General features: G+C 41.7%; 1 protein-coding gene and 1 long non-coding RNA gene across 17 annotated transcripts in view; one reads left to right on the top strand and one right to left on the bottom strand.

Moving 5' to 3' along the window:
• Window positions 1–23,814, bottom strand: part of CELF4 (CUGBP Elav-like family member 4) — a 1,553,364-nt gene that overhangs the window by 1,312,141 nt on the left and 217,409 nt on the right. The window lies entirely within an intron of this gene.
• Window positions 1,099–11,091, top strand: LOC142256169 (uncharacterized). The gene is made up of 4 exons (XR_012727494.1): window positions 1,099–1,211; window positions 4,401–4,589; window positions 7,179–7,266; window positions 10,874–11,091. It is a non-coding gene; the product is annotated as an uncharacterized LOC142256169 (long non-coding RNA).

Below are 23,814 nucleotides of genomic sequence, written 5' to 3'. Positions count from 1 at the left end.
CCATACAGTGGGTGCCCCTGGGGTTGTGGGGAATTTCCAGGTATATGGGGTCGGATAAAAAGTGTCCTGCAAAATGAGATGCAAATTCTGGGAGAAACTAACAGCGAAAGCCTAAAATACAAAATGCTGGCCCCTTTCTTGTACATAGTTGTATTTGCACCATGGTTATTTAATATTCTGCCCGCTTCCTATACCCGCACCTGGTGTTCACTAATGATCATTTTTCCCTGAAAAGACGATAGACAGAGCCGTAGACGCTCCACAAATCCTGCGTTAGCCATTTAATTCGTTAGCGTTTTGAAAGGCAATTAAAGATCAAGTTCTAGTTTTCAGTTTTATTTACAGCACTGTCCATCACGTCTGTTCTCCATTACCCATGCAGCTGTCCTTGTCTATTCTAATCCTCCACAAGTCTGCCCCTTTAAATTGATTTTCTGTGATATTTAATGAATATTCTTTGACCAGACTTTCACATTAAGGGGGTGGATTGGGCAGCAGCAAAAGATTTTCCAGATTAAAAATAAAATGTAATGAACCAACCAAAATGTTTTTTAAAGTATATTTTATCTTCTCCAGTTTTTCTTGTGTATGCTTAATAGTAAAAACAAAAAATCCTGTGATTGCCTGTCCGTAATGATAATGAGATGACTATTGAGAATTGATCTCTACAGAACAGGAGGTATCAGCCTAACATGAGGCTCAGTCGGCGGAGTGAAAATTGCAAGACTTCAGAATTTTTATCTAAGGATATATGCACACATTTTTTCTGCCTGGAACCCACCTAAATAAGTGCCAACACACCCCGAAACTAAAAAAAGAAGAAGCACAATGTGCCACAATATAAAAGGGGTTGTCCATTACTTGGATTACCCCTACTAATCCCTTTTGCTTGCCTCCGTAAAAATAAATAAGCCTGTACTCACCTCTGGTGCAGCTGTGGTTCCAGCGATGTCTAAAGCTGTGTTCCCGGGACCCACGTGACAGTGTTATGACATGTGAGCCCTGCGACCAATCAACGCCCAGCATCTGTCTTCCTGCCTTCAGATACTTCAGCAGGATGTGAGCGCAGCGCTAACTTCCTGCTCAAGTGTCCAAAGGCAGAAAGAAGAAAGCCGATTCTGATTGGTCTCAGGGCTCGTGTGTCATAACACTGTCATGTGGGTCCCAGGAACGCGGCTTTAGACATCACTGGAACCGTAGCTGCATCAGAGGTGATTATAGGGTTATTTATTTTTACGAGGGTGAAAAAGGGTAATGGGTAGGGGTGCTCAGTACTCATAACTAGTGATGAGCAAGTACTACCATGCTCAGGTGCTCAGTACTCATAACTAGTGATGAGCGGGCACTACCATGCTCAGGTGCTCAGTACTCATAACTAGTGATGAGCGGGCACTACCATGCTCAGGTGCTCAGTACTCATAACTAGTGATGAGCGGGCACTACCATGCTCGGGTGCTCAGTACTCATAACTAGTGATGAGCGGGCACTACCATGCTCAGGTGCTCAGTACTCATAACTAGTGATGAGCGGGCACTACCATGCTCGGGTGCTCAGTACTCATAACTAGTGATGAGCGGGCACTACCATGCTCAGGTGCTCAGTACTCATAACTAGTGATGAGCGGGCACTACCATGCTCGGGTGCTCAGTACTCATAACTAGTGATGAGCAAGCACTACCATGCTCGGGTGCTTGGTCCTCATAACTAGTGATGAGTGAGCACTACCATGCTCGGGTGCTTGGTACTCGGAACTAGAGATGGTGAGCACTACTATGCTACGGTGCTCATTATGTGTGACGAACAGTTGGACACTCGGAAGTGCTCCACTTGTCAACCAAGTATATCGGAAGTCAATCGGGAACTCGAGCATTTTTCTGGGACATTTTTGGGAAAAGTGCTGAGTTCCCCTTTGACTTCCATTATGCTTGGTACACGAGGCGCGCCCATCTGAGTTTCCATCAGCTCGTTCCGAATTCCGAGCATGGAAGTGCTCGCTCATCACTAATGACTATGCATCATTATTTTTTATCTTTTTTATTTTAATAACATCCATGCCTAAAAAGAAATTCTGTCTGCGTCAGACAACCCCTGTAAGCTATAGAAAGGCTGACAGCAACTTTATGGACCACGTATTTCCTTAAAGAGGTAAACTTGTGGGCAAATTGCAAAATTTGCAAAAATTCTAAAATGAATCGTCCTGCTAACTTGATGGCAAAAAAAACAAAAACACAAAAAAAATGTCCAAAGTGCGGATCAGTCTCACTCATTCAAGCAAATAGGGGCATGAAAAAAGCGGACAGTGAACATATGCCATGTGTGCAGAATCCGAGTCTCATTTATTGGGTGGAAGAAGCGTAGATTTTATTTTTCCACCTACGAGGATTGTCACATTGATAGTAAATAAATGGACACATGGACCAAAAATGGATTAAAATCGCTAATGAAAATTGTTTTCTTGGAAGTACAAATTATGTCTGAATAATGATCTCACAATATTGTGACTGAAAATATAAAAGTAAACCAATTAGACCGGTTTTGAAGGAAGGAGTCCATAAGACTACAGGAAACCCTGCAGAAAAGAACATAAAAACTCCGTGCCAATGTTGCCCTGGCCAGAGTCCAAATCAGGGCCCAAGGGCAGAGAGGCTTCTGCGCCTTTTCTTGGGAAAATAAAATAAATGAAAAAACTTTTGAGTATTTATTTGCTATTTTCTTGGAATTTAGAAGGATGCCCTTCGATTGAGGACCTTGAGACTCATTGTACGTAGCTTACTGTGCCATGATGAAGTGCCCTCTGCCCTTGGAATATTGAAGTTAATCTTCATTTTTGGGCCACAAATTATAATGCATTAACAGCGGCTGCGTTGGTGTAAAGGCGGCTTATGGTGAGATTTACCTACTTCAGCATCATTAGCGGAGTGCACATTTTTTCCTGGATGTCTGTAATGAACAGCTGTAATGTCCTCACACCATTACCTTTGCAAAGCATGGTCACACATGTCTTATCAACAGATGGAAAAGGGCACCCAAAGGCAGGCGCCGCTCTCATATGAAGTTCTTGGAGGTTGTTAGCAATATTTCAATATTAAAGATAATCCCCAGGAGGATGGTGAGCACCACATGCTCTGGTGTACCGTGCCGCTCACGTGACCACCCTCCGAACACTCAAACACATTCACAACGAAACTTGGGACATGGAAAGCTTCATTTCAGACGAGGCTCATTCCATTCCGCAGAAATTACACAAAACGAAACTTTAGGAATATAAGGAACTGGTCAATAGTGATGATAGAATACAAAATATTCGGGTTTTGGATAGTCATACCGAATACCTAGTAATATTCCAGTATTCGTCACAAATAACGAACCTAGTGCAAGTCAATGGAGAACCCAATCATTTTTTTTGAAGATTTCCCAGAAAAATGCTCGGGTTCCTCATTGACTTGCATCAGGCTCGTTATTTGTGACAAATACTGGAATAATACTAGGGAATTCAGTATGAATATCCTGACCCCAAATATTTATGGTCTCTAAAACCTTTAGCTTCATGGTTGAACATTACCAAGCACTGGATTAATATTAAAAATTAGTTTTTAGAAATCCTTGAGTTTCTTCTTCTTAGATCTAGTTCTTAGATATTGACAACCAACATAGTCCAAGAGATGAACAAATCATTTTTATTACAACTTTCCCAAGAAATTCAGATTAAAATATATTCAAATTTTGAGGGATTTAATTGATGCGACCAACATTTTGCTAGATCCTTAAGCCTGCTTTACACGGTACGATCTATCGTGCAGTTTCACGATCGATCGTACCCCCCCTCGTTTGCGCGTCACGGGCAATTAGTTGCCCGTGGCGGACAAAGTCGTTAACCCCCGTCGCACGCACTTACCTGCTGTGCGACCTCGCAGTGGGCGGCGAACATCCTATTCCTGAAGGGGGAGGGACGTTCGGCGTCACAGCGACATCACACAGCTGCCGGCCAATAGAGGCGGATAGGCGGAGATGAGCGTGACGTAAACATCCTGCCCACCTCTTTAATTCCGCATAGCCGGTGGGTGCCGCGGGACAGAGGTAAGCTGCTGTTCATCGTTCCTGGGGTGTCACACGGAGCGGCGTGTGCTACCCCGGGAATGATGAGCAACCGGCGCCATTTTAATTAAACAAAATTATGAAACCGAGCGACGAGTAACCGACTCACGATTTGTGAGCGATACTGTGTCGCTCGGAGGTGTCACACAGCCCGACGTCGCAAGCGATGCCGTATCTGCGTCACAAAAACCATGACCCCGATGATCTATCGCACGATAGATCGTCTCGTGTAAAGCACCCTTTAGGGTTAGGCATCCTCCAATTTGTCCTGCAATTAGTTTCTCTTTGGTCTTTTCTTCCCTCAGGTCGTCCAGCTGTAACACTGACCAGGCTTCCATGCAGTCACTTGGGGTATCAACATGGCTATCTGTGGTCTAGTCAATGGCGGCCCATGCTGGAAGACTAGGAGGGAAAATATGACAGAAGATGAACCCCCTCAAGGGAAAAAGCAAGGAAGACACAGGTGCGACAGTCATAGAGAGGACCAAGGAGAGGCGAGTATATGAGTTTATTTATTTATGAATCCCTTCCCGGAAGATTCAATTTACACTGTATTTAGTCCATGTGAATTGAGTCTCCATCCCCATCCCAAATTGAGTGAATCTGTCCAAATCAAATTAGAAGAGATTGCTCAGTTTTCAACCAATCATTAGAATTGGTCATCATCAGTAGTGATGGGCGAATGTAATTGGCACTGCCCATTACTTGCTTGAGCATAAGCATGCTTGGGTACTTGTGGATCTCGGCTGAGTATCGCAGGTGCTCGGATACTTTGTCCTTGAAGCAATGATCACAACACACAGGCTTGCTTCACTGCATGATGTGTGCAGGCACTACAGGGAGAGCCGGCTTGCAGTATCTGAATGGCTATCACTGGGGTTGAAACAACGTTTTCAGATGTAGTTTGACCAACAACAAAATAAAACCCTCCTTCCCCTGGGAAATGCTCTATTTATGGCTGGCTGTATGTGGGCAGAGACCCGAACAGGCCAACCATTGATTTTCCATAATGCTCGTTACTCGTGTTGAGCCTGTTCGAGTATCTGACCAGCTCGAATAGAGTAACGGGCATTAAAGCATTTTAGTGCTCACCCATCACTGTCAACAATATCAGATAATTGAAAGTCCTTACCACCCTCTACCACCAATCAGCTGTTTTCTGGTCTCGAGGCTGAAAATTGTAATCTTTAGTGGCCATTCATAGGTCCTGCAGCTCAAATGACATTCCTTTCAATGGTATCTAAGCCGTTTCACCAGAGAACAATCACTACACAGTGCACGAAGTGGTGGTGATCCATCTCCTTCACTGTTAATAGCTGACCTTCAAATGGTTGAATGTTGGACTCTCACCATTCTGATGACTTATCCTAACAAAGCACGGGGTTAAATTTTCCCCCTTAAAACATAGTCAATGACGTTCCCTTAGTCACATGGAGTGTCTGTGCAAAATTTTGTGATGTAAGTGCGACGGTGAGGATTCCTTTAGTGACCATACATACATACATACATACATACACTCATACATACACTCAGCTTTATATATACTAGCTGTAGCACCCGGTGTTGCCCGGATAGTAACTGTCTCTCTGTTTCTCTCCAAGTCTGTCTGTTTCACCCTCTGTTTGTCTTTCTTTGTCTGTGTCTGTCTGTCTCTGTCTGTTTCTCTCTACCTCTTTGTCTGTCTCTGTCTGTCTCTTTCCCTTTCTGTCTCTCTTTTTCCCTGCCTGTCTTGCTATCTCTTTCTTTGTCTGTCTCTTTCTGTCTCTTTCCCTGTCTGACTCTTTCACTGTCTTTCCCTGTTTGTCTCTTTGCCTGTCTGTCTCTTTGTCTGTCTGTTTCTTTGTCTGTCTGTTTCTTTGTCTGTCTGTTTCTTTGTCTGTCTCTGTCTGTCTCTCTCTTTCTCTGTCTGTCTCTTTGTTTGTTTCTGCCTGTCTCTGTCTGTCTGTCTCTTTCTCTGTCTGTCTGTCTCTATTTGTCATTGCTTTCCCTGGCTCCATTGTGACATGTGAACATTCCATTCAAGGGCGTGGCTGCGTATTCTTCTGAAGTTCTGGTTGCACTGTGGCTCCCAGCTCCATTGACTTTAATGGAGGCAGGTTTTTGGTGAATAACTGTAAAGCGCGGGGTTAACATTTACCGTCAAAACATAGTCTATGACGTTCCCTGAGTCAAATGGGGTGTTTGTGCAAAAATTTGTGATTATACATGCGATGGTGCGAATCCCTTTAACGGACATACACACATACATGAATATATACATACATTCAGCTTTATATATTATATATATATATATATATATATATATATATACTGCGTATATATATATATATATATATATATATATATATATTATATAGATATATATGTATATATATATATATACATACATATATATCTATATATATCTATATATATATATATATATATATAGATATATATATATATATATATATATATATATATATATAAAAATGTCAAAGTATCTATAATAAGCAGGGGAAAAAAATAAAACCTGAGGATCCATTTTTATAATCTCCAACATTACCCAAATGTTCCTTCATGCCAAATAAACATTGAAACATTTTCGCAGATTTTCCAAAGCTTCAAAATCCACTAATCCCACAGAGATTTATACTTTAGCTTTGAAGAATTTTTTTTTATTTTTTTTTATTTGAGCAACTGTCAAAATTCTTATTCAGCTCAGTGCGGGGAGACAGCATTTTTGGCTTTCTGCATTATTTCCAATGTTATGTCACATTGAATGGCATGCAAAGAAAAGCCTTGTTCTTTCTGCTGACTCCCAGCAGACGAATGTCCTTCTTGTTTTGGCACTGCGATTCTTGATCCTAAAATATTTCACACCCAAATAGTTGGTGCAGTTTCTTTGTAAACTATTTATTATTTCCATTGGATGACGATGAAGTAAATATGATTTGATGTTGGTTTTGCAAAGTATATTTTGTAATTAGATATTTGATTTGGTGACACATTTTGATTTTTGTTTCCTCTAGGGAGGTGCAAACATTTTAAGTTCAGCGTTTCTGTAAGATCTTTTTGCTATTTATTTTATTTTATTTTTACAGAATCATGAAAGAAAACATGTCAAATCTCTACATGGATGGAAACCATCAGCAAGCCAATGTTTGATCTACCTTTAATTTCATACCATGTGTAAGTGAGGACATGGATCATGGGTTAATATGAGGAGCTCCTCAGGGTATTCACCGAAGAGCAAAAATAATTTTAACCAACTTTTAATTTATCGCTTTTCGCTTTTTCCACCCTTTCTTCCAAGAGTCATACCTTTTTTATTTTTCCATCAATATAGCCATATAAGAGCTTGTTTTTTGCAGGACGAGTTGTACTTTTGAATTACACCATTCATTCTGCCCCATATTGTACTGGAAAAGGGGAAAAAAAATTCCAAATGTGGTGAAATTTAAAAAAAAGTGCAATTCCACAATTTTTTAAAATATTTATGTATTTAAATATTTATTTATTTTATTTACCATGTTCACTATATGGTAAAACTGTCCTAGTATTATGATTCCCCAGGTCAGAACGAGTTCACAGATACCAAATATGTATAGTTTTACTTTTATCTAATTGGTGAAAAATAATTCAGAAGTTTTTTCAAAAAACTATTGCACTTTTGTTGCCATTTTCTGAGACCTGTTGCGTTGTCATTTTTTGGAATCTGGGTCTCAGTGATGGCTTATTTTTTGCGTCTTGAGGTGAAATATTAATGATATAATTTTTGGGTAGATGCAATGTTTTGATCGCCTTTTATTGCAATTTAATGCAATATTGCGATAACCAAAAAAACGTAATTCTAGTATTTTAATTTTCTTTCTCACTACGCTGTGTACCGATCAGATTCAGTGATCTTTTATTTTGATAGATCGGACATTTCTGAACTTGAAGATACCAAATATGTGTATTTTTTTCCTCTGTGCGCCAAGAAGTAGCCACTTTGACTATATAACTTACACAAGATCGGCCCACTCCCTGCCTGAAATACTCTGTGCTGCTGGAGTCCTTGGAACTTCTACCATGTGTCTTCTGGTTTACCACCTCCTTGGTGGCTCTATTCCCTGCAACGTATTATAAAAGCCCTCCACTGCCGTAATCCTATATGTGCCTAGAAGTAGACACTTTCCCTATGGACCCTTCCGTGCATGCGTAAACAAGATCGGCCTACTCCTCTCCTAAAATGCTCTGTGCTGCTGGAGTCCTTACAACTTCTACCATGTGTCTTCCGGTATACGACCTGCTTGGTTGCTCTATTCCTTTCATCTTCTGACAAAAGCCGTCCTCAGCAGAAATCCTCTGTGTGCCAAGATGTAGCCACTTTGACTATATAATACTGAATATCGGCCTACTGTTCTCCTGAAATACTCTCTGTTTCTGGAGTCCTTACAACTTCTACCATGTGTCTTCTGTTTTAAGACCTCCTTGGTGCTTCTATTCGCTTCAACCGCTTATAAAAACCCTCTGCAGCCGAAATCCTCTGCATGCCAAGATGTACCCATTTTGACAATGTTATTTACACAAGATCGTCCCACTCCTCTCCTGAAATACTCTGTGCTGCTGGAGCTCTTACAACTTATACCATATGTCTACTGGTTTATGACCTCCTTGGTTGATTTATTCCCTTCATCCTCTTACAAAAGCTCTCCTCACCAGAAATCCTCTGTGTGCCAAGATGTAGCCACTTTGACTATGTAATTTACACAAGATCGGCCCACTCCCTGCCTGAAATACTCTGTGCTGCTAGAGTCCTTACAACTTCTATCATGTGTCTTTTGGTTTACGACCTTCTTGGTGTCTCTGTTCCCTTCATCCTCTTGCAAAAGCCCTCCTCACCCAAAATCCTTTGCGTGCCAAGATATAGCCACTTTGACTATATAACTTTCAGAATATTGGCCCACTCCCTGCCTGAAATCCTCCGTGCTGCTGAAGTCCTTACAACTTCTATCATGTGTCTTCTGGATTACGAGCTCCCCTGAGGCTCTGTTCCCTTCATCCTCTTACAAAAGCCCTCCTCACACAATATCCTTTGCGTGCCAAGATGTAGCCACTTTGACTATGCAATTTCGCCCACTCTCTGCCTGAAATGCACTGTGCTCCTGGAGTCCTTACAACTTCTACCATGTGTCTTCTGGTTTACAACCTTCTTGGTGGCTCTATTCCCTTCATCCTTTTAAAAAAACATCCTCACCAGAAATCCTCTGCCCGCCAAGATGTAGCCACTTTGACTATGTAATTTACACAGGATCGGCCCACTCCCTGCCTGAAATACTCTGTGCTGCTGGAGTCCTTACAACTTCTATCATGTGTCTTCTGGTTGACGACCTTCTTGGTGGCTCTGTTCCCTTCATCCTCTTGCAAAAGCGCTCCTCACCCAAAATCCTTTGCATGCTAAGATGTAGCCACTTTGACTATATAACTTTCAGAATATTGGCCCACTCCCTGCCTGAAATACTTTGTGCTGCTGGAGTCCTTACAACTTCTATCATGTGTCTTCTGGTTTACGACCTTCTTGGTGGCTGTATTCCTTTCAACCTCTTATAAAAGCCGTTCTCAGCCGAAATCCTCTGCGCGCAAAGATGTAGCCACTTTAACTATGTAACTTATACAAGATCGGCCCACTCCCCACCTGAAATACTCTGTGCTTCTGGAGTTCTTACAACTTCTACCATGTGTCTTCTGGTTTATGACCTTCTTGATTTCTCTACTTCCTTCATCCTCTTACAAAAGTCTTCCTCAGCTGAAATCCTCTGCATGCCAAGGCGTAGCCACTTTGACTATGCAACGTTCCGCGTATGCTTGCACAAGATCGGCCTACTCCCTGCCTGAAATCCTCTGTGCTATTGAGGATGAAGTAGTTAACATATGGCCATAATAAAATGATGTATGAATACAGAAATATAAACAAAACATATTTGTTGTTTTCTTTTTTTTTTAGCCCGATTGAGGCTAATGCCTTTTTCGTCCTCATGGATCTCGGTGGCTTTATGTCAACTTTATAGAAGAATATATTAGTCTCTTACCCTTGAGCGATAAAGCAGAAGGTTAAAGAGTATAATGCAAATATGGAAACATGTAGATGCTAAGGAGCATCATTCTGCCGGTCCTTTGGGCCCCTTTATTATTACCATACTATTAAGTCGCTATATATTCACAGTAACAATTCGCGATAGGAAAGAGTTTTTTTTTTCTATTTTTTTTTTATTATTTTTACCTCTCGTTGTAGCCTCTTCCCTTGGGACGTTTTGACATGAGCATAAGCTGTCTATTAGAATTCAACTCTTATGATATTGCTATAATTAATGCACAGTTAATTGGCTGGTATAATAAATGTGTTCATGTGAGGCCGTTCTAGAAACAAGTAGACGGGGCTTAGTGCTGGAAAGATGCATGAAAGCAGCCGCTCCTGGAGAGTAAAGGATACCCCCGGCCCTCCATTCCATCCTGAAGGAATGAGAACAAGTTCTTTTTTTTAACAAGTCTTAGAGTTAATGATGATCCTCAAGGTCATTCTAAGCCAGACTCCCTAAATCACATCTACCCCATTAATTAGGCCTGTGCGGAGATACCTGGAAATGAGAATACTAAGTGTATCATTATCATATATTTTTTTTTTGCCATTACTATTTCTTACTATTTTATAGTCCTGTTCTTCTAATTTAGTAGTGCAAAATGTGTTATTGTTTCGCAACGTAAAAGTCCCTTTATTTTCCGATATAATAATAAATTCACTGCACTCGTTTTTTAGGTGAAATAAACGTGAGCAAAATTTATTGAAACGTGAAGAAGCAAACATCTAACGACGTTTCGACCCTCCGGGTCTTTATCAAGTCGCTAGGGTGAAAATACAAACATATAATCAAAAAATAAAGAAAGTATATACAATAATTCATAGTGTACACTATACACCTTTATTTTCCGAGACGTTAACAGCGGAATTATCGCAATTTCGTAGGTTTAGTGAGTTTAAGCTGAATTATTATCTAATTAAAGGTTATTTTTAATTATTCTGCTATGCTATTTTAATTCATTGCCATTTCCATGATGTCTGAATGATGACTTGTTCTAGGGGTATGTGCACACAATACAAAAAAAAGAAAAAAATAATCCACATGCATTGCAAAGTTAAAATGACTTGCTGTGTATGAGTTCAGTCTTTTTGAGCTTCTTTTAATCCCTTCGGGCTTCGACAAAACATGAAATGACTAACACTAATTACTAGAGCTGAATTGGTTTTTTCATATTCGAATTTGCAAATTTTCACAAAAAGCTTGGTTTGTGGCTCAGAAATGTGTGTACATATACTGAAAAACGTGTAAGTAAAGAGATGACCTCACTTACATGCTACAGGAGAGAGAAAGAGCGAGGAGCACACCGATCATAAGAGCTTACACTCTACAGGAAAGAGAGAGAGGACCCCTCTGACCATAAGAGCTTACACTCTACAGGAAAGAGAGAGAGAGGACTCCTCTAACCATAAGAGCTTAAACTCTACAGGAGAGCGAGGACACTGCTGACCACAAGAGCTTATACTCTACAGGAAAGAAAGAAAGGACCCTGGCATCTGTAAGATCTTACCATCTACAGTAGAGAGAAAGAGAGAGAGAGGACCCCACTGACTATAAGCACTTACACTCTACAGGAGAGAGAAGACCCCACTGAATATAAGCGCTTACACTCTACAGGAGAGAGAGGACCCCACTGACTATAAGCGCTTATACTCTACAAGAGAGAGAGGATCCCTCTGACCATAAGAGCTTACACTCTACAGGAGAGAGAGGATCCCTCTGACCATAAGAGCTTACACTCTACAGGAGAGAGAGGACCCAATGACCATAAGAGCTTACACTCTACGAGAGAGAGAGGACCCCTTTGACCATAAGAGATTACACTCTACAGGAGAGAGAGGATCCCTCTGACCATAAGAGCTTACACTCTACAGGAGAGAGAGGACCCCACTGACGATAAGAGCTTACACTCTACAAGAGAGAGAGGACCTTACTAACCATAAGAGATTACACTCTACAGGAGAGAGAGGACCCCACTGACCATAAGAGCTTACACTCTACAGGAGAGAGAGAATGGGAGGGCTTCACTGACTATAAGAGCTTACACTCTACAGGAGAGAGAGGACCCCACTGACCATAAGACCTTACACTTTACAGGAGAGAGAGGACTTCACTGACCATAGGAGCTTACAATATAAAATATAATTTAGAAAAAAAAATCATATATGAAAGAAAATATAATTCCTGTTTATTTACTTGCATTTGGAAAACTCTTTTAAAGGTGTATTCTAAACTCATAAAATTATATTGTTTTGCTGAAATGCTCCAGCAATCATAAAGTGCTAACAGATCTCACACAGCAGCCATTTCACTCTTTCCCCTGCGTTGCGGTGCACAGTGCAGATCACCTGCATGTACGTATTGTGAGTGCTCAGCGACCCCTTTTATGGGATGTACAGATAATCTATTTGTTTTTAAAGACTCTTCATGGAATGAAAAAAGCAAAAAAAAAAAAAAACATAACAAAATAAAAAAAATCTCACTGCCACTGATCAGACGCCTATGAGGTCCTATTCCTGGTCAATGTAAAATGGCCAATATAGGATAGAATAGGCCAATGCCATAATATGTTTTACCATAGAAGTATTTTCTGCAGGACCACAATGGAAAAACCAGTGGGAACCCATATAGCGATGGAACGGGAACGGTTGGGGTTTTGGTGGAGCTAAAATAATACTTATTTTCCCTTATAATTCCATTTGAAGCTTCCAAATTAGCATCATAAACTTCTGCAGATATGACACTTCAGAATAACATTTAATTCTGGAGAGGAGAATGGGGTTAATGCCGCGCTGTTGCCGAATGAACACACATTTCATTGTCTAAATCTTCTATTTTTATTCAGGTCTATGCGTTTCGGAGAACAAAAGTCTCCTTCATCAGGACAAGGGAAAATCAACAGTATTGTTGTTTTTCCCTTGTCCTGATGAAGGACACTTTTTTCTCTGAAACACGTAGACCTGAATAAAAAAGATTTAGACAATCAACAGTTTGCTCATTCAGCAACAGCGCGGCGTTAACCTCGTTCTCCTCTCAAGCATTGAATTTTAAAATGCACTAATCACCAGGTTTTCCTATATAAACTGAAGCTAATTCTATACTGGCACTATCATGCTGATTCTATACATACCTTTAGTTGTCAGATTGCATGTATAGTTTCTGAAATAAAGGCAAGTAAAGTTGCAGAAATGCACTCCTTTTTGATTGGCAGAAGCTGCCAAATAACTAATATGTGGGTGGGGTTTGCTATCTATTCCTGCCCCTCTCTACCTGCCTAGCATCTGTAGATGTATGGGCTGCATTTGTAACACGCCCCTATCACAAGACAGAAATGACTCATACCTGGAAGGAGCCCATACAGTCTAACATCTACAGAGGCCAAGCAGCGGAAAGGGGTGGGAATAGTTTGCAAAACCTGACCCACATACTAGCTATTCAGCAGCTGCTGCCAATCAAAAAGCTGTACATTTCTGTAAATTTACCTGCCTGTATTTCAGAAACTATACATCCAATCTGACACCTAAAGGTATGTATAGACTCAGCATGATAGTGCCAGTATAGCACTGGCTTTAGTTTATATAGGAAAATCCTGGTGGTTGGTGCGCTTTAAGGCACGAGGGGCTGCAGCAGGCGCCATTTCTCAGGTTGACATTGGGGTTTTGGCTGTCACAACTTCACAAGGTGAGTTTCTTTTTATGATTATTTATAGGGATGATCGAATACCAAAATATCCGACTTTGCAAATATCCGACGAATAGGTCGCCGCTATTCGACTATTCGTGAATATTCGATGAGCAATGTAAGTCTATGGGAAACCCAAATAATTTCACATTGGACCTAACATATGAAGAAACAGTATGGGCACAGCCTGTAGAAGGTTGGAAATCATCTGGAATCATGCCTGGTCTCTCTCTCTTCTCTCTCTCTTTTCTCTCTTCTCTCTCTCCTCTCTCTCTTTTTTCTCTCTCTTCTCTCTCTCTTCTATCTCTCTTCCCTCTCTTCTCTCTCTTCTCTCCTCTCTCTCCCCTCTCTCTCCCCTCCCTCTTCTCTCCCTCTTCTCTCCCTCTTCTCTCTCTCTTCTATCTCTCTTCTCTCTCCCTCTTCTCTTTCTCTTCTCTCTCTCTTCTATCTCTCTTCTCTCTCTCTCTTCCCTCTCTCTTCTCTCTCCTCTCTCTCTCTTCTCTCTCTCTTCTCTCTCTTCTCTCCTCTCTCTCCCCTCTCTCTCCCCTCCCTCTTCTCTCCCTCTTCTCTCTCTCTTCTCTCTCTCTTCTCTCTATCCTCTCTCGGGGCCAGGCACCAGGAAGTCAAAAATGAAAGTGAATAGCCTGTTATCCATCGGATACCGAATAGTGGCGAATACATTCGCTCATCCTTAATTATTTCCCTAAAATATCTGGTAAGGTCCTATCTGCACTTTCTATCCTCTCAGCTACACTTCTGAATAAAGGAAAGACGTAGTAGAACCCATGACTGAAGAACCAAGCCTTGTTTATTCACTGCCTCTATGGTGAAATGTGCTTTATGACGTTAAAAAAAGTCATCTTGGAGGTGACACAACTCAGCACAATGGTTGAATAGACTAATTTTTTATTTATCTCAAGCCCTTTACTCATTTCTTTTCTCCATACTTTGAGAACCCTTTGATGTGTCTTACATTCACGACCCTACACGCTGTCCACAATCTCTTGACCTACTTTTTTTTTTTTCTATAAAACCCACAAAACATTTTTTTAAAAAAAATAAATAAAAAAACAGCAGGGAAAGAAAATAACCAACAACGAAATACTGTCACTATTTTTTTGTTGACAGTAGAGAATTTTGTCTTCCGCAAAAGTTGGTTGTCTTCTCCAAGGTCTTCAAAAAGAATCGGTGACTTCTAAACATTGTCCAGTATTCTGGAATAATTCCGAGACAGAAGATGCTCAGTACGTCGTGAACCCCACCCCCCAAAATCAATAGTGAAATTGACTGTCCCCGAGCTAACAAGAGGCATGTGATTAAGCACTGCACCATCCTTTCTTGTTTTGACACTAGAACTGATCACCGATGGGTTGGCTGGAAATTACATCTTAATGTAAAGAAAGAGAGTAGAAAAACCTGATTAAAAAAAGGCCAAGAGCAATCAGCATCAAGGACTTCACATAACGGAGAGCCCCACCGAAGTGACCATTGTCTGCCGCTGAGGCAATTAAATCATGGAGGAGAGATACTAATTGTGAACTGGAGAAGCACTTGACATTGATCACTCATGGTCCTTACATGCCCTGTGGCATCAGAAAATGATCGATTGTTTTTAACAGATTTTTATGTTACATGCATTCTTACTTTTTTTTTTTTTTTTTAGTATGGTTTCATTTTTCTAAGTTACTATCTTAAAAACATATAAAGAAATCTTGCAGTTTTTCAGAAGACATTTCAACAGTCTCACTATCCTCACAGACAGAACTGCAGTGACTGATTACATCTCTATATACAAATTCAAGAAAAATGGAGTCATATTCCAAAATTTATAAATTTTATTAGATATAATTAATAGTTCACACATTAAAAACGGTCAAAAAAGGGGGGGAGGAGGAAGGGGGAGTAGTAGGGCAGCAATCACCACAGAGCAAGGTCACTGGCAAGCACTATGTCAATTTTTGTGCAGACGGCAGCATGTACATGTAACAACAGCGTTTAAGCAAACTACAAAGAGTACACCACCGTAGCTGTAGTGAACCGCGGGCAGAGGAAGACAACCCCGTAAGTATACAAGTAAAAGCCCACCAGCGCCAAGGTCATGACACACAGACAAATGAGAGCACCCACTGTATTATCATAATTAAATCCAAGTGCCAGATATACACAGTGCTCACAACCTGTCCGCGTGCCACATACCAATATAGGGGGGATTTTTCCCTTTCCTTTCCAAGGGCTGGCAGGGTTTAGCAGTATACAGGTGACACGGATCACTCCAATTGCGGGTTAGCTCGTGCCCCAGTGGTAAAGTTCCAGCATCACTGTGATGAAGAAGCCTGCTGTATAGTCAGTGACATGCTGCAGTCATACAATGAAATAGAAGTAAAACATTAATTGTGCTTACCCATTAAAGTGACTCAGTGGTGAAAGCAGTCCTAGGGGTCCCGACGCTGCGTTTCGCGTAGGGCTTCCTCGGGGGGCCATTAAAACTTGGCCCCCCGAGGAAGCCCTACGCGAAACGCAGCGTCGGGGCACGAGCTAGCCCGCAATTGGAGTGATCCATGTCACCTGTATACTGCTAAACCCTGCCAGCCCTTGGAAAGGAAAGGGAAAAATCCCCCCTATATTGGTATGTGGCACGCGGACGGGTTGTGAGCACTGTGTATATCTGGCACTTGGATTTAATTATGATAATACAGTGGGTGCTCTCATTTGTCTGTGTGTCATGACCTTGGCGCTGGTGGGCTTTTACTTGTATACTTACGGGGTTGTCTTCCTCTGCCCGCGGTTCACTACAGCTACGGTGGTGTACTCTTTGTAGTTTGCTTAAACGCTGTTGTTACATGTACATGCTGCCGTCTGCACAAAAATTGACATAGTGCTTGCCAGTGACCTTGCTCTGTGGTGATTGCTGCCCTACTACTTGCACTTTGTCTTTCCCCCTTCCTCCTCCTCCCCTTTTTTGACCGTTTTTAATGTGTGAACTATTAATTATATCTAATAAAATTTATAAATTTTGGAATATGACTCCATTTTTCTTGAATTTGTATTGTGCTTGGAGTCTCCATATGTGAGAATTATCATGTGTCAGATGTATTTGATCTCATCTCTATATACAGTATACATCATTCAAAAATGGTGATATCGCAGCTCACCTCTTCCTCTTGTACAATGACTGATAATACCTCTATAAAAGGTAGATAATACATGTTCCACCATTCACATTAGATGATGTCACAGCTCACCTCCTCCTCCTGTATAATGACTTGTAACACCTCAATATGCAACAAATAATACAGCATGTGCAATAGGTTATATCACAGCTCACCTCCTCCTATACAATGACTGATAACACCTCAATATACAACAATAAAATAGCATCTGCAATAGGTGATGTCACAGCTCACCTCCTCCTCCTACTGTACATTGACTGACAACACCATTACTGTATGTACAGTAGATAACGCTAGATCCACCAATCACAATAGGTGATGTCACAGCTCACCTCCTCCTCATGTACAATGACTGATAATATCTCCATATATAGCAGATATCACATGATCCACCATTCGCAATATATTATGTCACAGCTCACCTCCTCTCACTCTGGTACAATGACTGATAACTCTATATTCAGTAGATAACACAGGATTCCCCATTCACAATAGATTTTGTCACCGCTCACCTCCTCCTCCTATCTAATGACTGATATAACCTCTATATACCATAGATAACAAAGAATACACCATTCACAGTAGGTGATGTCACAGCTCACCTCCTCCCCCTCCTTTCCAATGACCGATAACACTATATTCAGTAGATAGGGTCTACTAATAAAAACAGATGATGTCACATGCAGAAAATCCTTGTGAAGGGAGTTTTCACAGTAATATAGTAATATGGTAGGTCTGTACTGCACCCATAGGAGTCAATGGGACCTGCTAAAGCTCTTCATAGATAATTCTGTGTGCCACCATGGAGGATCTCTGCATGAGTCTTTAGTTATTACTCTAAATTATGGGACCTCTATTATAAAATCTCAAGTTACATAGTAGAGGTGAGACCAAAGTTTGGTACATGAGATCATTCTCGCTCTGAAGATAATAATAATAATAATAATAATAATAATAATTTTTCTTTTATATATATTTTACTCTTTTATGTATACATTTTTTATTTTTTATTTTTAATATTTTAAAATAATAATAATATAATTATTATTATTTAAAAATATTAAACATTTTAAAAAATGTATACATAAAAGAGTAAAATCTATATAAAAGAAAAATGAAATAAACTTTGCTAACTTTTTATTCCTGTCAGTACAGAACCTGTAGTGTGGGGGCGTGCGCATACGCACGGGTGCGTGAACACATTGATGACAAACGTATACTTGGAATACATAAAAGCAAATTACTCTATGTTGTTTTTGTACATTTTCCCCATAGGAGTCCTATTGAGGAACATTTCTGTTTTTACAATTTACGGTTAGCTGCATGCCCAGACACTGTAAATTACACTTGACTGTACAATCTGCCACAGACTGTGAAAAGTATGGTGAGAAATAGTTCATTCTGGGTCTCCAAGAAGAAACCAAATAGTCTGCATTGTTAGCGGAGCTGTTAAACAGTGCATAACATACTGTAGCCTCAAGTTCCCACTTTGAAGATGCGACCGAAACTCATCAATATCTGGAAAATGCATTGAACGTCGCGAGGACGGGTTTTCGAAAAGAGGCTGAAAACTCCAGGTCTACGGCAGTCAAGTGGAAACTTCAGTCATTACAGGGAAAATTGTATATTCACTCATAGATATTTTGTAATCATGCCTGGAATGATCTGTAAAATGCCTTCTGTAAAACAAACTTTAATGGTCACTTTAGTTCTAAATATTTCTTGTACTTGAGTCTAGAAGTCTAGAGTTGGCCCTAGATGCAGTGATTCTTATTAAAGGAGATATTCGAAAAACAACATATATTGCCTATCTGGGGTGTCTAACTGCTGGGACTTCCAGCGCTGACGGCATGGGATGTCTTATTTCGTAATGAGAGGGTAGCCATAGTCCACATGCATGGCCATTGCTTCCAAAAACGGTGTCGTATTGCCGGTCAAGCATGGATCTTACTGCCTCAAACGCACAAGGAGCTAAGTCCCCATAATCGATGAGGGTTCAAGGAGTCAAACTCCCAGCCAGGGACATAACTGTCACAGGGTATGTACTGACGGAACAGGAACTCCTACGCTGGCCCTCAGACTCGAGACCCTGCACTGTTCCCTATCTCAGAGGTAAGCTTGATGGTAGCCAGGTCCGAGCCCCCAGCATGACCCTGACTCCTATACGAACCCTGATCTTACTTCCCCACCCTAGGAGTGGGCAGTAAATCCAATAACAAAACCCCACAGAAAAGACACGGACAAGCGAGAACAAAACCTCGTACACACTGCACTCAAACACAAAGGGGGAAAATAGGTCTACAGGGGAATAAAGAAATGGGTAGGGAATAAACTCACAACAGGGGAATGTTCACACCATGCAGAACAACAACTCTTGTTCATCATGAACGGAATAACCACTGAGACCGGGATCGCTGGAGCTAAGCTGAAGCTATCTTCGGCGATCACCTATTACACTCCCCAGGCATAAATAGGAAGAGACCAGCTGTGGATGGTAATTAGCAACCCGGCTCTCAGAAGAGTTACACACTGCTCCAAAAAGGATTAACTACTGCATGGCTGGGAGCAGTGAAACAACTCAGGCCAATGCCCAGCAAAGCTGAGCACTTAAGAGAGATCATGTTGCTTGCTGGACTCACTATGTGACCAGAGTCTGAGGCTGTAGTAGTCCACATATGCGGACTCGGACAGCACATGACAATAATTATGGGAATTGCAGATAGGGAAATGTGCCCTAGGTGGATTCGGCAAGTGGCTCCATGGAACAGCTTCTGCAATGAGGCAATATTAGCATCTGCCTTAAGGCATCGGTCTCAGGTGCCTCCCACCAGTGGTAGTTGAATTTGGCCATTTTCCGAGCTGTCTGTTAGGCTGAATTCACACTAGTGTATAACTCAAATGAGTGCTATCTGATGTTTTGTCAGCTAGTCCTCAGACAAATTTTATACTGCGGGGCCATGCCGATCAAGCATGAGAAAAAAAATTGCAACATGCTTTATGTGGCAGCACAAATCAGATGGCAGTCTATGGGTGCTGTCATGCATTGTTCGGCTCTGCACACACCTGCTGGCACAGCGTTGTCAGACACTGTTCATTTGTCATTGTGTTTTCCATCCCACTCCAAGGGAGTAGGAAAGGGGCTTGGACCTGGTTACCATTAAACCTACCTCTGAGATGAGGGACAGCACAGGGTCTCAAGTCTGAGGGCCAGCCTAGGGGCCCCTGTTCTGTCATTACATACCCCGTGACAGTTCCATGGAAATCATTGGATTGCCATCAAATTACTTCTGAAAGGAGAAGATGGAGAAATAGTGTTCTTTCTCTTCTGACAGTGTGCTATAATACTTCTGAGAGAATCAGATCACACTAAGCTGACACTCTGATCAAAGTTTCATCTACGTATTATTAACATAATCAAACCGAATCTCTCGCATGAGAGAACATATACCCATGTATATGCAGCATTCAACTAACAGTCAGCTCGGAGAAAATATAAAGTGACTGCCGGCACTTCCAGGGTCAAGATTACGTGCAGCAGCATGATCAGGTCACTCACAGCCCCATTTCCATTATTTACATCGCCTTATAGTAGTGTAAACCTTCTGGGTGCTCTTATCATAGAATATGTTTTATTTCAATCAAATTTCAATAAAAACAATTTTTCTAGCTGTTGCTCGGTCTTCAAGGCTGATTTACTATGGGATGAATCATTGAATCATGCAACACGGTAGAGAAGATGACTAATATTTGGCAATTAATAAAGATGAACCTGTTTGTGCAGTTTTTCCTAGGAAAGCTAATTTGCAGAGAAGTTATTTTCTCAGAATTGAATGTCCCTTATTTTGCTTTCGTGTTTTCCAGACCCTAGAGCATAATGAACTTAAGATGTAAAAAAGAAAAAAACTACTTCTACTCATCTTACCCCTCCACTCCTCACCATCATGCGTCCAGTTCCTGTCTCATTAGTTTTTCACCTCTGCAAGTGCCTTAGGCAGGCTTTGCACGTTGCGACATCGCAAGCCGATGCTGCGATGTCGCACGCGATAGTCCCCGCCCCCGTCGCAGGTACGATATCGTGTGATAGCTGGCGTAGCGAAAATTATCGCTACGGCAGCTTCACATGCACTCACCTGTCCTGCGACCGTTGCTCTGGCCGGCGACCCGCCTCCTTCCTAAGGGGGTGGGTCGTGCGGCGTCATAGCGACGTCACACGGCAGGCGGCCAATAGCGGCGGAGGGGCGGAGATGAGCAGGATGTAAACATTCCGCCCACCTCCTTCCTTCCGCATATCCTACGGAAGCCGCAGTGACGCCGGTAGGAGATGTTCCTCGCTCCTGCGACTTCACACACAGCGATGTGTGCTGCCGCAGGAGCGAGGATCAACATCGGACCGTTGCGTCAGCGTAATTATGGATTACGCCGATGCTGCACCGATGATACGATTACGACGATTTTGCGCTCGTTAATCGTATCATCTAGGCTTTACACACTACGATGTCGCCTGCGATGCCGGATGTGCGTCACTTTCAATTTGACCCCACCGACATCGCACCTGCGATGTCGTAGTGGCCAAATCCCGCCTTAGACTTGGGCCTTCTCGCTCTTGGTGGGGACTTTTGGCTCTGATGACGCCGAGGATGGTTCTGTGCAAGATTGCAAAATGTCACAATGTCATTACAATCGCCATGACTTTGGGCGTGCATGAGTAGATCCATCCTGGGCCTCAGTAGAGCCAGAAGTTCCAGCCTCGTTTGAGAAACCTTAGGATTTCAACGCTATCTGCAGTGATAAGATGCAATGAAGACTGGACAGCTGACGGTGAGGAGCGGCAGAGTTTGAGCTAAGCTTTATGGGGAGATTGAGTATTTGTTGTTTTTTTACCTTTTGGTGGCCCGATACGTATCAGGAAAATAGTGGCTAGTGGATGCCATATTGCTAAATCTGCCCCAAATCGAATCACAAAAAAAAAAATCAGCAATATATTCACTCATCTACTGGCGCGCCCAACAACATGGTTTACTGTTTTGTATGTTTGCCCAATTTGTTCTTAGTTCATATTATTTGCTCAACTATCTTTCATGTAATGAATCAATCAGATGCAGATATTTTCTTCTATTGCTATAAATTAGTGATTTAAAAACATTAAATGGTGACTTTATTTTGCTATTGATTCCATTTGTGAAAAACATGAACCATGTAGAGTTGGTCGACTTAGGGGTACTTTGCACGTTGCGACATCGCTACTGCGATATCGTCGGGGTCAAATCGAAAGTGACGCACATCCGGCGCCAGTAACGACGTCACAACGTGTAAAGCCTAGATGCACCGATAAACGATCGCAAAAGCGTCGAAAATTGGTGACCTGTGTCAGTCATTTCCATAATGTCACACCAATAGGAGATACGATGTTGTTCCTCATTCCTGCGGCAGCACACATCGCTGTGTATGAAGCCGCAGAAGCGAGGAACATCTCCTTACCTGCCTCCACCGGCTATGCGGAAGGAAGGAGGTGGGCGGGATGTTTACGTCCCGCTCATCTCCGCCCCTCTGCTTCTATTGGCCGCCTGCCGTGTGACGTCGTTGTGACGCCGCACGACCCGCCCCCTTAGGAAGGAGGGGGGTCGCCGGCCAGAGCGACGTCGCAGGGCAGGTAAGTGCATGTGAACCTGCCGTAGCGATAATGATCGCTACGGCAGCTATCACAAGATATCGCATGTGCGACGGGGGTGGGTACTATCGCACTCGGCATCGCTATCATCGGCTAGCAATGTCACAGCGTGCAAAGTACCCCTTAGTTTGTACATAAACGGGCTACTAAGCAATTTGTGGATGTTCTGGTTCCCTAGATCTTTCTGTCCATTCTGCCAATGCTTTTCATGATACTCGCCTTCCCATGATGTCAGGCACAGCCATGTGGATTTCCATATAATGTCTTGCAATTATCACAATGTGTAGCCTATCCAATCAGGGGGCTAACACAGGGACAATAAAACATTATTGATGGCCAAGTAGAGCCATTTTAACTCTTAAATAATAAGGACTGGAGGTCAGAACGCAGCATAGGGATTAAAGGTCAGAATGCAGAATAGGAATTGGATGTCAGAATGCAGCATAGGGATTGGAGGTCAGAATGCAGGATAAAGATTGGAGGTCAGAACGCAGCATATGAATTGGAAGTCAGAAAGCAGCATAGGGATTGAAGGTCAGTATGTAAATCTCTTTCATCATTGTGACAGAAAAAAGGCCTTATATTATTGTGGTGTACTATTGCAGTGCTAAAAAATACATTGAAAATAAGAATAGTAGTCTCAGTCTGTTAATAACTAAAAGTTTCAAGTTAAAGAGAGGTGCTGTAGCTGCATAGTAAGTGTAACTGTGAATTGATTGATTTGTGATATGCAGTGCCTTACATAGTTACTTAGGTTGAAAAAAAGACCTAGGTCCATTAGCTGCATTTTTTTTTAGAATTCTTCCAACACTGCAAAAAAGCGGATTGGTCAGTATCCCCCTATCGAAATTTTGCTGGTAAAGAAAAATTCTGAAACCAAGGCTTGTGTGTCACAGACAGCATACTTCCTGGATTGTGGCTCGGCAAGACAGAATTTTTCTATTTTAAGATGAAAGAAAAATCTTTAGAATTCACAGGTTTAAACATTAAGTGTGCGTGTTGCGAGAAATATATATTTGAACACTTTGTTATTGTAATAGTCCAGTATTAGACCCTTACATGCCACTCAAATACCACTGTTGTTTTTATTTTCTGTCTAAGG

Source organism: Anomaloglossus baeobatrachus, chromosome 1 (genome assembly GCF_048569485.1).
Source record: "Anomaloglossus baeobatrachus isolate aAnoBae1 chromosome 1, aAnoBae1.hap1, whole genome shotgun sequence".
Lineage (NCBI taxonomy): Eukaryota > Metazoa > Chordata > Amphibia > Anura > Aromobatidae > Anomaloglossus > Anomaloglossus baeobatrachus.
The sequence above is the reverse complement of the archived record's forward strand: the minus strand, read 5'-3'. Positions and strand labels throughout refer to the sequence as shown.